Source organism: Otolemur garnettii, unplaced genomic scaffold (assembly GCF_000181295.1).
Source record: "Otolemur garnettii isolate 467f Iridium unplaced genomic scaffold, OtoGar3 scaffold00072, whole genome shotgun sequence".
In the NCBI taxonomy this organism is placed as follows: Eukaryota; Metazoa; Chordata; class Mammalia; order Primates; family Galagidae; genus Otolemur; species Otolemur garnettii.
The window spans coordinates 1,808,438-1,822,489 of NW_003852467.1; the positions used below are offsets into that span (position 1 = coordinate 1,808,438).

A 14,052-nucleotide genomic window follows, 5' to 3' on the forward strand; every position below is an offset into this window, starting at 1 on the left:
GGAGTTCCCTCCTATTCTCTGGCTCTAGACTAAGAGATCCCAATAGGTTACTTAATCCTCAAAGATTTAGATGCCTCCTATGCTCTGGCTCTAGACTAAGAGATCCCAATAGGTTACTTAATCCTCAAAGATTTAGATGCCATTAGGTATTTACAGTTCATAAGTCAGATTCTGACTATTACTCATAAGTTTGCTTCTAGCGGGTTATGGTTCCCAGCGGATGTTCCACTACATTACATCAGACCTAGAGATTGTTTATTACTTAAGACCTAAAGAAATCAACATCCCAATGACCAACCAAGGCCCCAGTGGAAAGGGCTCTGTGAAGTCTTCTTGCTGTCAAGAAGTCTCTTCTGTCAATCTCAAGCTCATGGGAGTAAAGACCCAGATTCATCATAGTTGAGTGAAAGCCAGTGATGCTTGACTCATGGTCCTGCAAGAATAACCAAAAGATACTTTGGGTTCTCATGAGTGAACAAGTGATTCCCCTGTCAGACCTTAATTATCTTTTCATGAAAAATCCTAAATAAGTCATGTTTTTATCTTTTAATAGAATTTAAATGAAAGTATATACTCTCCTAATTATAATCATTACTTTGAATGCAAAAGACCTCAAATTCTAGGAGAGATGAATGTGAGAAATTATTCCCATCTCCTCACCTGGTGACTCTGCAATATTAAACTCTCTGCTGCCACACCTGAAAACTCAGTGTACTGGTTCCCTTCAGTGCAGTGAACAAAGAATCAGGTTGGGCAGTAACATGAGTTATTATAAATAGAAATGTAACAAATACCTACCATAGAGAAAACCACAGTTGCTAAATTCCATGCTGATTATAGTTTTCTTGTAAAATGTCTTTCAATATGCACACTTACAATTAGGTTTTAATAGGTACATTATTTTGATTTTTTCCTCCTTAGGGCTATTTGTATGCAAATATTATTACCTCTAACTTGAGCTACTCTCATGCTTTGAATCCAGACTGGGCCCATCTCTGAAGATCCAGATGCCAAAAGGAAAATTTGCATATGGACTCTTATGCCTCCACTGTTGTCTTCAGCCTGCTCCAGGTATCTTTGGCATACTGGTTTATGATGAGGAAATCTTTTTTTGCATATCAGCTTTTTTAGTTAATTCAAGTTAATCAAATTTGTTCTTTTTTAAACCAACATTTTGTCTATTCTTCCACAAGTTGACTATCTATAGAAAACCAGACAAATAAATTCACAAATTCATTCTAGAAAAAGGGCTGCATGCCTCATTGCTGAATATCACTATGGTCACTTTTGAAGTACTCCCCTTGGGAAGCTATGCCTTGACACAAGGACCTAGTTCACCATTCAAATCATTTTTTTTCTAGGATGAATTCACAAACTTAATTGCCTGGCCTTGTGTTTTCCTGACAAAGTAGATACTACAAAAGATAAGATCTAAGTACAGCAAGATCAATTGCACTCTACAATTTTCAAGCAGACATGTTAAATATAAACAATTACAAAAATACAACACTACCCACTATTAATAATGTGAAACACAAACTTCCTTAACACCAAACCACAAAAGATCCCTTCTGGAAAAAGTCCAAAATAAGTTTCAAGATGCTAAACATCTGTTTGGTCATACATGAATTTAGTCTTACTTTTTGCCACCTTTCTGAATTCTCTTCCTTTCCTTACGCAGGCACTTGAACTGTCTAAACATCCATCACCCATCACCATGTGGCTGAGGGAAGGCCTAAGTGCTCAGTGCTTTACTGGAGTGCTTTAAAACTCCATTAAGGATAAATCTTTGAAGAGAATGATTCAAGCTAGAAATTTTTTAGTGTGTCCTAGGCTTGTCATCCATTGTAAATGCTGTTATATCTTAAATGTATTACATACATGAAGAGCGGAAGTTCTCAAATATTTTGGCTTCATTATGTTATACTTAGGAGACTTAGGAGTCTCTTAGGAGACTTCTTGGTATGCAGAAAACGTCACAATATCCTTATGTAATTAATATTGGCTGCTGCTGTGCTGAAAGCATTGCCCAAATGTAACAAGACAAACAAGCAGGGAATAAATGGTATTTGGGCCATTTCTTTTCAAGAAAGAAATAGAAAATAATGCCAATGATTATGAAGTACAGAAATTATACTATTTACTGACCAAGAGTGTCTTAACATTCCTTTCAGCTTGACTCAACTTTAGACATGTGTCTTCCTGATTACAGGCTCCTAACTTACCTTTCTTAGAACATTAACTTTAGCAGACTTATCATTTTAATTTCTTTCTTTGTCCTTTTGAAATTTATGTAAATCTTCTTTTGGCCTCTTGCCACTTTCACAATCTAGGAAAAGTCTTTGTCAAGGACCTGAGAGCCCTCTCTTTGAAATGTATACAGTTATGATTTAATAAAAAAATAGAAATAATAAACTACAGGTGATAGAGTGATAGTAACTCTATCTCCCAGCACCCATGGGGACATAGAGTCCTAATTCTGATAGTACCAATTAGCAAACGAAGGTGACATAATCACAGTGAAAAGCCTTTGCAAACTTAAGAATAATTCAATGTGCTCTACCGCATGCTCCACACTGGTTGATCCACATTGATCAACCCCAACATCCTCTAGTAGTTTTCAACTACTTACCCTTGTGTTAAAAACTCTCCTACTTTTTTTCTTTTAATGGAGTTGAATTCAGTCCCAGTGTTTTTCTTTTTTATGTTTTTTTTTTTTTTTTTTTTTTTGAGATAGAACCTCAAGCTGTCCCCCTGGGTAGAGTTCCGTGGCATCACAGCTCACAGCAACCTCTAACTCCTGGGCTCAAGCGAGTCTCCTGCCTCAGCATCCCAAGTAGCTGGGACCACAGGCGCCCGCCACAACGCCTGGCTGTTTTTTTTTTTTTTTTGGTTGCAGCTGTCATTGTTGTTTGGCAGGTCCGGGCTGGGGATTCGAACCCACCACCTTAGGTGTACGTGGCTGGCACCTTAGCTGGTTGAGCTATAGGTGCTGAGCCAGTCCCAGTGTTTTTCAATCTTTTTTTTTTTTTTTTAATCTCACAGCACACTTGAATCTATAGTTAAACCATGGCACACTTAAATTATGTTGATCAAAAAAAGAAGCATATACTTACTATGTTTTGAAATTATTTTGAAAATAATTTAATTGTTAAAAATTTTCACAACAATCACCTATGATCCTCTCACAGTATAGCAGTGTACTGCAGCACACTGGTCGAAAATCACTACTCTATCCCCTTTTGCTGCAGCCTGGGTAAAGTCAGTTTTCAAACTTTATGTTTCTGGGGTCCAGTCCCCACTTTCAACAGTTAAGGTATTTTAAAACAATGTTGATAATGAATTTAGAGTTCCCTAAAAGGAAATTCCATATCTTGCTCTCAAGGAGTTTATATTCTGGAGTGGTGAATGCTACAATATTTTACTTCACACAAGTGGAAAGGAGGATGTAATCTCTTCCCTCTGAACTAACAAGAGCAACCTCACAGAGAACATAATATTTAGGCCCAATCTCAATGAATAATTTATAAAGAATTCTTCAGACAATCTCAATTGAATTCTAAAACCTGTTGGCAATATTACATTGTAGAAATAAATGAAGGCCACCTCAAGGAGAATGAACAGAGACTATTTATTCAGAGACTGCTACAGTGAAGAAGTCAGCTATGACCATCTGCATTTGGCAGAAAGTTAAAGACAAACTGAAGATTTGGAAAATGTAGTTTAAAGAAAGAAAAGTTTCAGATATGTTCTGATTGGAGGCTATTGGTAATATGGGGATTCAGGAAAAGGTACATCAAAATAAAGGCCTCAGAAAGAAAAATTTATTCTGACCTTTTCCTACCGTCCTGTCTCTCAATCCCGTTCTTCACTGAGACTAGCTATAGAAATGAGAATCCCACTTGCTGAAGGTGGATCATAGCAACCAGAACCCCTTTTCTCAAAAGCCAGCCATAAAACCTAAAACTATTCTGTATAAAAATGGGCATAAAAAAACTTATCTCACCCATCTTGTTTGTATGTACTAAGACCCATAAAACTGTCTTAATTGAAAGCAGATGTTAGCCTCTAAATAAAATATAGACTTTGAATGGAAACACAGCTAAGCACTTACTCACTTGCCCTTTAGCCCCTTTTCTTATGATTGTCTACTGCCTAAAGTCACGTTGACCCTGTCCCCGAGGCAGTAGCTCCTCTCAATTATTTCTATAAGACAACATCTTTAACATTAAGAAACCTCCAGTTTTCCATTTGAGATGCTTTCCAGATCCTTCATTCCAATATGTCCACTCATAATAGTCAGTCTAAAGAACCCCCTGGAGGAATCCACTCGGCCCAGAATGTACTTTCTTCATCTCCTTGTCCCATGACTTCATCTTTAACCCCTCAACCAAACAGCAACCCTCAGCTCCTCAGACCTTTACTCACTAAAATTTCCTTTAAAATCCCAGTCCAAGACCCCTTAGGGAGGTTGAATTTCAGTTCCCTCCCACCTCCTGGTTTGATGACCATCTGATTATTAAACTCTTTCTCTGCTGTAACACTCACTGTTTGAATGTGCTAGTCTGTTACCATAAAATGAGTAAGAACCTGGTAACCCTATAACAATTATTTTCTCATACAGAAAACTCAACTTAAATGCTTATTGTGTAGGAAAATATATTTACGGGTTTTAAAGTGCTCAAAATGATTACATCTTCACTTTCGTACCCATTTCCCTTGACCTAGTAGCATATACTAAGGTCATAAAATTAATGGAGAACTATGGAGGGATTTTATTGCTCTGCATTTATGAAATTACATAGTCATTCCTCATATAAGCTCAACAAAACTATTGGAGTATGGGTGACATTCCTGGTAATATCTGTTATTTCAAAATCTTCATAATTAAACTACATAACTAAGCATATTGCACCTGTGCTTAAGTATATATGAAGCCATATCATATTTCACCTGGGCCCACAAGATGATTATATTTCCCGCGCCCCCCCCCCTTTTTTTTGTGAGAGAAAGCTAACAGGAAGTGAGTTCATGACTAGTCATGGTCAATAGACTCTAGGTAGAAGGTATGAAAATAAGTTCCCGACCTGTACCATAAACTACTACAGTGTAAGAGCCTCTTCTCTCTTCTCCTTTCTCAGAAACCTTAGAGGTTCCATGGACAGGAAAGTTGTAATTAAAAGTTTGATTTCAATTTTTTATGTTTGACTACTAATGGTTTTCAAGCCCCGTGTCTCCCCTTTTCCATTTCTTCCCCACCTTGGGACAAACTGATCAGAAAACCTGGCTGCTTTCTGTTTTTATTCCATCAAGTTAAAACCAAGAATTGCTCAGCCCACATGAGGGAATCCTCACTGTAGCATAATTCTCTAATCACTGGAAAACCCTTTGCCAGTCACCCCTCTCTGTTCTCTCAAAGCTTTTTTTCAACCTACTTAAGAGCCTTCTCTGCTCACCACAGAAATGCTTATTATATGAGTTTTAAAAAAATGTCTCCTGGTGTGTGTGTATGTGTGGCATCAACAGTCCTGATCTGAAGCTCAAAACCAAATTGTGAGTGGGGGTCATTTTGACCTCTAAATGGTAATCATAACAAAAGAAAAATTCCAATATGGTAGAATCCTGAGCCCCCAAGTGACTTAACAGAGTGATGTTCTCCACTGCTGACTTTATTGAACTCTGATGTTAATGAGTAATAACTTTTACTTGAGTTAATCCACTGAGATTTTAGCTCTATCTAATGTATATAATACAGAATTTATATCATAAAGTGAAGTGCTTCTATAACAAAAGCTAAAATTTTCAATGGGTTATGAGAGTAGAAATGAGGTAGCTAGGATCCTAACATCAGAGGCTAGAAAGATGGCATATTATGAATAAGCAAGAAATCTGATAAGATTGTTTCCTGCAACACAAACCAGAGTCCACTGAGTTTCAGTTTAAGGGAAAGAAGTTAAAAAAAGGAAAACTGGAAAGGTTTAGGTTATGTATATATTTATAGGTTATTCAGGTTATAATTATATATATAATATAATAGATATTATATAAATATATATTAAATATATTTAAATATAAATATTCATATATAAAAATTAGTAGTATTACTTAGATATTATATAAATATAATACATTCATATTTATATAAATATATTTAATATATCTTATATATAATAATATATATATAACCTAAACATTTCCAGTTTTGCTTTTTTTATATACACACACACAAAAAATGTCTATTTCAAACACAAATGAAGACAATGAAAAAACCAGAAATTCACAGTCTTATAGTTCTGGGGGGAAAAAAAACCAACAATAAGAACTTCTGTATTCCAAATGTATACGAGAATAGAAAAGGTTTTGATCAACAAAGATCTAATAAGATTTCTCAGTTCAAGATAGTGACCCCACTTTATAATAAAGGTCAAATTAGGGATATGATCTCCCTACCCAGACTAGGTAGGCTCAAGAAGATAGCTTTCATTAAGAGACCAAAGTGAAGAATAAATGAGCACACAAATAAAACAGATTTCAAAGAATGACTAAGAAAGAACTCTGAGAGAGGTCACTGCCATATGGAAAATCAGAAAGAAAAATGAAGTCATTGGCATATGGAAAAATGCAGATCAGAAACTGAACTTGGAAACCCTCTGTTGTCTGCTGTATTCACCAGACCTTGCACCAACTGACGACCACTTCCTCCCAGTTTTGGATTACTATTTGCACGGAAAAATACTCAGTTCTCAGCAGACTGTGGAAAAACCCTGTTACGACTTAATTGTCACTTGCTATCCGGGTTTCTTTGCTGCTGACATACACAAGCTACCGTGAAGATGGCAGTTTCTGTAGTTTGAACTGTGTTGGTTATTGGTGAGATTCGTGGTTGGGCATTGTCTTCCAAGAGGATTGGCCTTGTCTCTATTGACCAATCTCAGCTGCTTAATCACAGGCATCTTTATCATTTAATCCGATTGGTTGCAGTAGACATCCACTGTAATCAACTGACCAGGTATCATGAAGCTGAAGCTGATAATACCAGCACTGGGCCACCACACACCATTAGATTTTTTTGATGAATATCCTGTTTTGGTGTTCCTGGGCCTGGTTAGTACCACCTAAGGTCTCAGGCCTGGGGCAAAGAAAAAGGCAAGACATGCCCCATTTGGCAGTACTGAGCAGCACAGTGTGGGTCACTGGCCACATGAAAGCCTCAAGCCACTGTGCAGACCTCTCTGGCCAGCCAGTCTCTCCCAGAGGGACAAGGTTTTCAAGCAGGATCACCAGCTTGGTTCATAAAGGGTTGGGGTAAAATTTTCTCCCAGAGATCTTAAATGAATCATCCTCAGACCCCTGGAGCATTGGAACAATTCACCTGTCATTGGGGTTCAGGGGGGAAGGAACTTGACCAAGACTAACCCTCCCTCCAAGAGAATAGAAATGTCATTTCTGTCTATTTCTCAGAATGTATGGCTGGGGTCAATAGCAGTCTTTTCACAGGGCCAGCTGTGGGATCCTGAGAAGAGCAATGACGTAACAGTCTACTCATGAGGCATTTTCCCAATCTCTGCCCTCCAGGCCTCCTGGCTGAACTCGGTAATGGAACTGGGGTTTGGGCCAAGGCATCAGTCCAGCCTGGCTGACCATTAGGACAAGCCCCAGGAAGCAGGGGGACAGGGCCTGAATGAAGCTGATTAGGTGCAAGGCCCCAAGTTAAGCTGCTTTTCCTCCTTGTCAGACTGACGTTGCTCATTTGGTCTGGCCAAAGGGCACCTCCTCCAAAGTTCTCTCTCCTGCTCTGTCTGCTCAGGCAGCTGTCCCTGCTATCTCTACTTTTCATTGACTCTACCCAAATCTTTTTTTTTTCCCTGAAAGATCTGACAAGGTGGATGCCCATAAGCCTCTTTAAGGGTGGCTGCCTTTAGCTTTTACTGCAGATAGAAGCTCATCTAACATTTTATAGCTGTAAAAATACTAGGCACGGGCCAGAATGTTGAGGCACTGACATATATACTCATGTTGGTGAGTAGACATGATATATGAGCAGAAAGCCCCAGGCACATAATTCTAGATTACTCTACAGATACAGAGAAATAAATAAAAGAATGAGAATACTAGAGAAAAGTTAAGCCATCCAGGCAGAGTCAGGTCACAAGCTCAAAAGACACTCAGCTTAGCCTAGAGTCATTTCTAGAAATTACTACCCTACACCCACCTGGTAAGTAGTCAAGCTGTGGAGCACAGAGAACCCCAGCTGTTAAGGTGCCCCCATAGTGCCTGCCTGACAAGACTTTTAGAGACATGGCAATCCCCAGAGATATCTCCCCCTCTGCCATTACCATTTGCCACATCAGTGAAGTTTATCTAGAGAGGGAAGAAAAAAGATTCTCTGGCCCTTTTGCATTCCATGACTACTCACCAAGAGAATAGTGACTCTGACTACTTATTTAGAGAGAAAGTGCAGACACAAGCTCTGTGGTCACAGCCCAAAGGAGGGCTTTCCTACACGCTGATCAAACGAATACTGAATCCCCCAAAACATGGATGCCACAGAGTCACTAACACCACTGTGGAACAGGTGTGTCCAGGCTAGGAACCCTAGAAAAGACACAAATATTGCACATTCACTCAAGGCATTTTCAAAGACAGTCACAGAAATTACAACTCTTAGATACAACATAACACATTTGACAACTTTCAAAGGAACGGACTTCCCCACCGCAAGCTATCAGAAGGGCCACAAAGTTCCTTCATCTTTGGTCCACTTTTAAAAAGCCAGGGAAGGAAGACAGGGTGAACACAGGGTTAGAAAAGGCTGCAGATACAGTTATAGCAACTGCTTCTGTCTGATTCAGTACAGGATGCTGCCTTGTCTCAAATCTCCCCTTGGGAAGAAAACAAGCTTGCCAGAGGGTCCTGGCTGCTGGAGACCACTGAGGCAAAGCTCCACGTGGTGGCAGCTGGGTGCTCTGAATCTAGAGCAATGGTCACCAACCTCCAACCACAATAAAGGATACCGCATCTTCCCTCTCCTCACAGAGGCTCTGCTCATAGGAATATGGGGCACTCTGGCAACTCTATGCTTTACCCCAAACCTCAATTTGATAATTGATAATGCAGCTAGAACCCTCTGCATCTGCTGCATGATTGGGAGGCTGTGAAGAAGGAAGAAAAGACGGGGTTCCGAGAAGAGACTGCTAATGCCCCATGGGGCACGCTAGAGTGCAACCATGGCACAGCTCAGGGACAACATTTGTTTGCTCCAGCTGCCTTAAAATACAGGCCATTCCAAGGAGCTTACTTCTCCAGATCCCCCAAAGGCTCCAACTGAGCACCTGGTCCAGCTGCTGTTGCCAAGATCTGTTATAATACTAGCTAAGGAAACAAAAGCGAGTTTCTGACAAAGGATTCTGCAGCTAGATGTTGTATCTGTCTTTGGAGTTCTGTGGGTGAGGATGGGATTCCTTTGGTTTTGACCAGAACACTTCTCCACTCAGGGGCCAGGCTCAGCTCAGCTCTGCAGCCCGGTTACTGTACAGGAGCAAGAGAGAGCTTCACAGCAAGCCCTCAAACTGCTCTCTGGACATTTAGGATTTCTCGTGTTTCAGATTCTTAGTTTACATACATAATCCTCTCTCCTGCAGAATCTTTGTCTTTTCACTCAGCTCTGTGACAATGCCATTGTTAAAATTATTCAGTTCTCTCATTTCCATAGTTATAGGAAAACCCAATGCTGATCAGCTGTTCAAATTTCCAACCATCAGACATAGTAGAGGTGAGCTCCTCTGCTTGAGACTGCAGGACTCTGCACACGTGCTTCCCAGGGCCTTGTGAAGTTCCTGTCCTTTCCTTAACCAGTCACATAGAGACGCAATGTTGTAACCCTCTGCTTCTTTCAGTCCACCTTTTCCGCCCCTCATTGGTAGTGACTTTCCCATGGCGGAGGGAGTTTAGGATAGGACCAAAGCAGGTGGGTCCCTGTCAATCAGAAATTCCCTATCTCATCCTTGTCTGAGTCCAGCTCCCGGTCCTCCTGGCAGCAGAGGCGGCAGAGGAAAGGCTCGGGCTGCCGGCCTAGGGTTTGTCTGGTGGTCACCAAGTACGTGCCTCCGTGCCATGCACCATGCGGGCCCAGCTCCAGCGCTGCGCTAAAGCTGCAGACCCGCGGCTGTGCCGTTGGGGCATTAGGCCAGCAGAGAGTGGGCTGGACCGGCTGCGGCCTGGACCACCCGCGTCGCCCACATCCGTCACCCCCCACAGCCCCGCCCATCCTCCTCCCAGCGCCTCCCTGGACGGGTCCTGCTGCAGTTCTGCCTTCTTGGGCTGTCACTTCCACGGCTGCCTGCCCTTTCCAGAACATTTAAATAACACTGCTCTCACTATTGTAATTAGTAATTTCTAATTGGCAGGTCCTAATGGCACTTTTTTTTTAATCTTTTTTTTTTTTTTTTGGCCGAGGCTGGGTTTGAACCCGCCACCTCCAGTATATGGGGCTGGCACCCTACTCCTTTAAGCCACAGGTGCCACCCCTAATGGCACTTTTGAAGTCTTGTCTCAACTTGTCCTCTGTGCTATGTTTGATTGTCACTACTGAAAATCTCTCTCTTCTTTAAAATCTCATTCTTTAATTTGTTCCAAGTTTTGCTCCAATCCCAGATCTCTTTCTCAAGGTCGGTCAAAACATCATTTTTCTCTTCCAGCCTCTCAAGTTACCTGTTTACTCAGAGTTCATTCTTACTTGCCCTCTCTGAGGAAAAAAAAAACATCTTTTAAATTTCCACCTATAAGCCATAACCCCCAAGCAATTTCCTCCAGCCAATACCACTATCCTTATCCTCATACCTTAACACTGACTGTTTTATATAAATCTATATGTTTCACTTTCATCAATTTCAGAGGTATCTCTAACTCTACAGTTTTCTAAACCTCACCTATTGTCTTGTTTCCTAACATCTATCTTGATCTTTAAAACTCAAACCTAAAAGGCAAAAACCTGAATAAATTGGTTACCAGTATATTCATTCTACCATCATACTCTATCTCAAATCTGTCCCCTCCTTTCTGGATTCACTCCCCTATCCCACTCCACATCAACACCAAGCCTTTTCATTTATGACTGGAACTATTGCAAATGCATCTTTATTTCTATTTTTTTCTGCCATTTTTAGCTCATACAAAACTAAATTCTACCCATACAAAAGAAGAACTGGATTAACATGCAGATCTGATCATATAAGTGACCTACTTAAAATGTTTTCATTGAGAAACCCAAACTCTTGAATATGACAAATAGCACTTCTTTCCATAGCATACATACCCTGAATCTTGTGGATCAGTCAGGGTCTCGAAATTTCTCTAGTATAAGCACTTTCAAGTGTGACATAGTCTCTTTTTCCTGTCCAGAATGTAATAAACCTTCTCTCCAAAAGAAAACCCATTTTGCAAAAGATTAAAGAAAATTATAGCACAGTGTGTGTGTTTAGTAATACTTGCCTATCTCTTTATAAAAAAATTATCATGGATAAAATTGCAAATTAGGTTAAATCTCATCTTTGGAATAGTATGCTTTTCCCTCTTCCTCTCAGCTATTAAAAGTAGTTTGTTCTGGTAATGTCACAGATAGGAATGATGAGTAAAGGTCCTAAATCCCCTTCTGCTAGCTCAGACATTTGCCATGTCAGAAAATATCAGAAGACAAGTAAGCCCAAGTAAGCATGTAAAAATAAACTTGAATACATTCTAAAATCTAACAAAAGATCAGTCACTAATGTTAGTGTCTGCAATGGGTTTGTTTTTGCAAATTACTAGTGACACTTTAGAAAACAAGTGACAGAGAAATGCTCAAGACAAGCAACCAGGCCTTCTCTCCTCCCCAGGACATAACCTTACAGGACAAGTGAATATTGCTTACTCTTAGCACATTGTACTGAATTCTTGGTTGACAGATCTGTCTCCTCTCAACTTAGATACTATAAATTCTTTCATAAGAGTGACACTGTGTGCCACATTTTCTCTCCTTTTCCTAGGACATTTCACAGAATATGTAAATACCTAATAACTGTTTATTCAATGAACGAGTGAACAGGTATTTTCTTGTATTTTTAAATAGAAAAAAAATCACTAGTCTTTTCATTTTTCCTTTGTTTCCTCCATACAAATTGCAGATATATTGGTAATTGCCAAGTCTAAGAAGTTAGCTCTAGGCTTGGTCACAGACAACTTTAAAATGTTGAAGCTTTGCAAGGCGTCAGAAAGTAGCAACTTTAAAATACACCACACTCCACATAGATATAGGTAGCAGATAAGACCACGGGGTTCAGTGATCTTTTTCTTAATTTTCTTTTATTTCATGTGTTCATTAGATTTGATTGGAGTTCCTTTAATAGACACTGAGCCCTGGATACCTCATGCTTTACAGAGTAGTAACTGGATAGGGTAAACACAGTCAGGACAGTGTGGATCAAGCACTGCTAAGACCCCCAAATGTGCTTTGTTGGGCTTCCCACTGCATTAACTTGCCCTAACAAGTGCCAGTTTATTTCACCCTTCCTAGTTTTAGAAACAGTCATTTTCTAAACCTCCATCTAGATTGCCCAACATCTTTATGCACTTGCCAGGCTTTTAGGACATGGAAATAATAGCAATCCATAATACTCGCTTTGATTACTGCACCTAATGTAGTGTATGGTGGCAATATTCTGGTCCATAAATTCATATTTTCTCATCCCCACCTTTCTGAAGTGTGACTAATTCACTGTCCTTCACAAGTTTAAACTCCTTTTCGCTGAACAACAAGCTACATTGTTCTTCTTCCGTTATCTTTCTGTAATCTGAACTAAATAGCTGGTGTTGAACAAAAACTCACTTGTAGCCCTTGAAAATGACCACAGTTGGTGTTTAGACTCATTTCAGTAACAATGAGGACTTTTTTCTTTTATGGAAGAAGAATAACAATAACCACACTAAATTTAGAATCGTCTACATTTAGTTCTCTCCAGGGTAAGTAATTTCTATCTTTAAAATTATAATCATCACTCATTTGATTTTTTAGCATAAGCAGAAAAATTTTGACTTCTCCTTAAAGCTGAAACAGAAAAAAAAAGCTCATATATATTTATATATATACACACATATTTCACAACATATTTAAGCACAAGCAGAAGATGATACTGGCAGCATGGATGTTGGCGGTTACTGGCACACTGTAGATCCAACTAATCAGTACATTAAAAATTATTAGTGCTTCTCAAGGTAGGAGGTGAGGGGGAGAAACCAGGAAGCCTTTATGATTTGTCATATATGCATATATATTTTAGTGACAGAGTCTCACTTTGTTGCCCTTGGTAGAGTGCGGTGGTGTCACAGCTCACAGCAACCTCCAGCTCCTGGGCTTAGGCAATTCTCTTGCCTCAGCCTCCCAAGTAGCTGGGACTACAGGTGCCCACCACAACACCCTGGTATTTTTTGTTGCAGATTGGCTGGGGCTGGGTTCGAAACCACCACCCTCGGTATATGAGGCTGGCACCCTACTCAGTGAGCCACAGGTGCTGCCCCCCTATATTTTAGAGTAAAACATTCTTAGAACTTTCACAGATTAAAAAAAGAAATGACCAAGAAAGAAAAGGAAAAAAAACAAAGATAATAATCCAGTGTGATGCACCTTTTGGTCTTAGTGATACTGCTTGTCCATTTATTTCAGTTCAATGACTGTTGCCTTCACGCTTGCTCAGACTTCCCTCCATGATGAAGGCTTGTTGTCTGGTATTGATGATAATTATGTAGTGTTTCTGACAACCTCTGGAGGTGTCTCCTGTTTGGCAAGGATGACAAGAAACAGCAGGGAAACTTATCCAGGATAGGGTGGAGGGAATAAAAAATGAAGAGTTTAAGCACAAACTAGGAAAAGGGGAAGAACGATGAGAAACCTTTCAGAATGTTAAAGCTTGATAAAGTTTAAAGATAATTGGGTTCTAGCCCTTTGTGTTTCCATCTGGGAAACTTAGGCCCAAATGCATTAAAGGGATTGCAAAAAGCCACAACAATTTCTAGATCAGA

At 39.8% G+C, this 14,052-nt stretch overlaps 1 pseudogene; it reads right to left on the bottom strand.

Annotated features, from left to right (window-relative positions):
- Positions 1-9,614: 9,614 nt before the first annotated feature.
- The window catches only part of LOC100966150, a 58,174-nt pseudogene continuing 53,736 nt past the window's right edge, over positions 9,615-14,052 (bottom strand).